General features: G+C 37.6%; 1 non-coding gene across 1 annotated transcript; it reads left to right on the forward strand.

The window, feature by feature from the left end:
• Positions 1-1175: 1175 nt before the first annotated feature.
• Positions 1176-1282, forward strand: LOC118989671 (U6 spliceosomal RNA). The gene has a single exon (XR_005067048.1). It is a non-coding gene; the product is annotated as a U6 spliceosomal RNA (small nuclear RNA).
• Positions 1283-4164: the final 2882 nt, after the last annotated feature.

The raw sequence follows: 4164 nt of genomic DNA on the forward strand, positions 1-4164 counted from the left end.
CCTCTGCTGTGCAGATGCATCTTATCCGTCCTGATTGTGTCAAGAGATGGGTATTGGTCAGCTCCCAACATCCCTGTGATGGGGGACTCGAATATTGGAATAATTTTACCTTCAGGTAATAATTAATATGCTTAATAATCCATGCATGTAAAAAGCTATTGTTCCAGGAACTGAAGGAATGACCCTCCTTGACTCCAGGAGACCATAAGCAATCCCACATCTGTGCCTCAGGAAGACTGCAAGCAATCAAGGGGGTATCTGAGCCATTGTACTCTGGGGTGAGACAACCACTGCCCAGGGTGAGAATACTACAGTTTTTTTAATCCAATTAACTTTTCCCTGAATTCCTAACCCCTTACCTACACTTTGTTCTCCTTATAAAAAGGTTTTTTCTCAGAGTGACAAGTTAATATTTTAAACTTAAAAGTGACTGGTTTTAATTTCCATTGTCCCAGCAAGAGAACAACACTAGAGCTGCTTTGTGGATACAAGAAAGCATCCTGCTGAAGGGTGTGGTGGGAGACGGGGATGGGCAATAGTTCCCTAGAAATACTCAAAGAAGTTGATGCTGAAAAAGATAGGACATAAAGCAGTCAACAGGCAGGGGCAGAGCCAATGCAAGGTCCATGTCATTGTCAGTTTTTACTCCCTGACCAGTGACAACTGCAATATTTGGATCACACTCTTAACTGATGCAACAGAGTACACTGGCCCAGATGTTGGGTGCTCACTATGACAGAAAGCCTGGGTTCTAACCTTAATAAACTACTTAATATCAGTATCACCCTGAAAAGTTGTCTACCATCTCTGGGCCAGTGTTTTTACAGATGTTTTTTCTAATCTGTAAAAAAAGAATAATGAGTGTGTAATGTTTAAAATTGTACTTGGCACAAAGCAGTATTTACTGAACTCTTAACAATAACTATTAACTAAAAATAATTTATAAAATTACCTTTTCCCTCAAATATCCCTGTACCACAGCAAGATATGTATTTGAAAGTGCTCCATGAGTTTTTTTAATGAAAACCCATAAACCATCGCAAACTTAAAACAAACACATTTAGAAATACACAAAATTTAAAAGTCAAAACAAGATGAGGGAAACTTACTTCTCCAGGCTAAAGAGACAAAATCTTATCCTGCAACAGAAATATTGGTTAAAAAACAAAGACTTAGTGCTCGCTTCGGCACCACATATACTAAAATTGAAACGATACAGAGAAGATTAGCATGGCCCCTGAGCAAGGATGACATGAAAATTCGTGAAGTGTTCCATATTCTTTTTCTGAACTGAAGAACACAGTGGAAGATATGAAGAGTAGGATCGATGAGGTGGAAGACCGCATAAGTGAGATCGAAGACAGGGTAGAAAGAATCTCCCAGATGGACCAAGTAAGGGAAAAGAGAATCAGAAAAACTAAGGAGAGTTTAAGAGAAATGCAAGACAATATGAAACGTAATAATATCTGAAAAATAGGAATACCAGAAGGAGAAGAAGAAGAACAAGGCATAGAAAACCTACTTGAAAGAGAAATAACAGAAAATTTTCCTAAGTTGAGGAGAGATAAAGTCACACAAATCCAGGAATCGCAGAGAGTCCCAAGCAGGTGGAACCCAAAGAGGCCTACTGTAAGACACATCATCTTTAAAGTGGCAAACCTCCAAGACAAAGAGAGAATCTTAAAGGCAGCAAGGGAGAAAAAGGAAGTAACATACAAGGGGGTCCCAATAAGGTTGGCTACTGACTTCTCAATGGAAACACTCCAAGCAAGAAGAGAATGGAAGGAAATACTCTAAGTAATTAGAAACAGAGGTCTACTACCAAGGCTACTTTACCCATCAAGGCTCTCAATCAAGATAGAAGGCCAAATAAAGAGCTTCCAACAAAAGAAGTCTAAAAGATTACTTCTCCACCAAACCAGCTCTACAAGAATTACTAAAAGGGCTGTTTTAAGGGAAGGAAGGAAAAGAGAGACACAGAGAGGAGCACAGGTACACAAATGGCAATGAATAAGTACCTTTCAATAACAACCTTAAATGTACATGGATTAAATGCACCAATTAAAAGACATAGAATAGCTAAATGAATAAGAAAGCATGACCCACACATATGCTGCCTACAAGAGACCCACCTCAGGTCAAAAGACCATCACAGACTAAAACTGAAAAGATGGAAACATTTTTTCCAAGCAAATGGTCAAGAAAAAAAAGCCGGTGTAGCAATTCTAATATCAGACAAAATAGACGTCAAAAAAGGGCCATAAAGAGAGACCCAGAAGATCACTTCATAATACTCAAAGAAAGAATCCACTAAGAAGACATTAACATCATAAATATATATGCACCCAACATAGAAGCACCAAAATATATAAACAAAATCCTAGAGGACCTCAAGAAAGAGATTGATAGCAACACAATTATACTAGGGAATTTTAACACCCCTCTGTCAAAAATGGACAAATCTTCCAAACAAAATATCAACAAAGATATTGCAGCATTAAATGACACCCTAGATGAAATGGACCTAATTGATATATATAGAGTCCTCCATCCCAAAGAAGCTAAACACACATTCTTTTCAAATGCACATGGAACATTTTAAAAGATAGGCACATGATAGGACATGAAACAAGTCTCAACAATTTCAGGAGAACAGAAATCATACCAAGCATTTTCTCTGATCACAAGGAACTGACATTGGAAACCCACCCCAGAGGAAAAAAACCAGAAACACCCCAAAGCACAGAGACTGAGTGGTATGCTAGCAAACAACGAATGGGTCGAGATTGAAATTGGAGAAGAAATCAAAAAGCTTCTGGAAACAAATGAAAATGAACTCACAACAACCTAAAACTTATGGGACACAGTGAAGGCAGTCCTCAGAGGGAAGTTCATAGCAATACATGCTTACCTAAAGAAGACAGAAACATTTCAAACAAACAACCTAACCGATGCCTGCAAGAACCCAAGGAACAACAACAAAGACAGCCCAGAGCAAGTAGAAGGAAGGAAATAACCAAGATCAGAGCAAAACTACATGACATAGAGACTAAAAGCACAATTCTAAGGATCAATGAATCTAGGAGTTGGTTTTTTGAAAAGATAAACAAAATAGATAAACCTTTAAGTAGGCTCATCAAGAAAAGAAGAGAGAGGAACCAAATTAACGTAATCAGAAATGAAAAAGGAGAGACCACAACTGATACCACAGAGATACAAAGGATTGTAAGAAATTACTATGCAGAACTGTATGCCAAGAAATTTGAAAACCTAGGTGAAATGGACAAATTTCTAGAAAAATATAATCTTCCAAAACTCAATGAAAAAGAAGCAGAAAACCTAACAGGCTAATAACAGCACATGAAATTGAAGAAGTAATAAAAAAAACTCCCATCACACAAAAGCCCTGGACCAGATGGTTTCACAGGAGAATTCTACAAAGCTTTTAAGGAAGAGCTAACCCCTATGTTTCACAGACTATTCCAAAAAATCCAAAATGATGGGAAACTCCCCAACTCTTTTTATGAAGCCAGAATCATCCTAATTCCAAAACCAGATAGAGACACAACAAAGAAAGAAAACTTTAGGCCAATATCGCTGATGAACATAGATGCTAAAATCCTCAATAAAATATTGGCAAATCACATCCAACAACACACCAAAAAGATCATACACCATGACCAAGTGGGATTCATCCCAGGGATGCAAGGATGGCTCAATATTCGTAAATCAGTAAATGTAATACATCACATAAACAAAGGCAAAGACAAAAACCACATGGTCATATCAATAGATGTGGAAAAAGCTTTTGATAAGGTACAACACTCATTTATGATAAAGGTACTCACCAAAGTGGGAATAGAGGGAGCATTCCTCAATATAATAAAGGCCATATATGAAAGACCTACAGCCAACATCATACTCAATGGGCAAAAATTAAAAGCTTTTCCACTAAGATCAGGAACAAGACAAGGTTGTCCACTATCACCACTTCTATTCAATATAGTATTAGAAGTTCTAGCCACAGCAATCAGAGAAGAAAAGGAAATAAAAGGCACCCAAATGGGAAAGGAGTAAACAAAACTGGCACTGTTTGCAGATGACATGACAGTGTACATGGAAAAGCCTATAGCCTCTACCAAAAAACTGCTTGAACTAATAAAT

This window comes from Sturnira hondurensis, unplaced genomic scaffold (assembly GCF_014824575.4).
Source record: "Sturnira hondurensis isolate 20B ecotype Veracruz unplaced genomic scaffold, ASM1482457v3 Scaffold0006496, whole genome shotgun sequence".
NCBI classification, from domain to species: Eukaryota; Metazoa; Chordata; class Mammalia; order Chiroptera; family Phyllostomidae; genus Sturnira; species Sturnira hondurensis.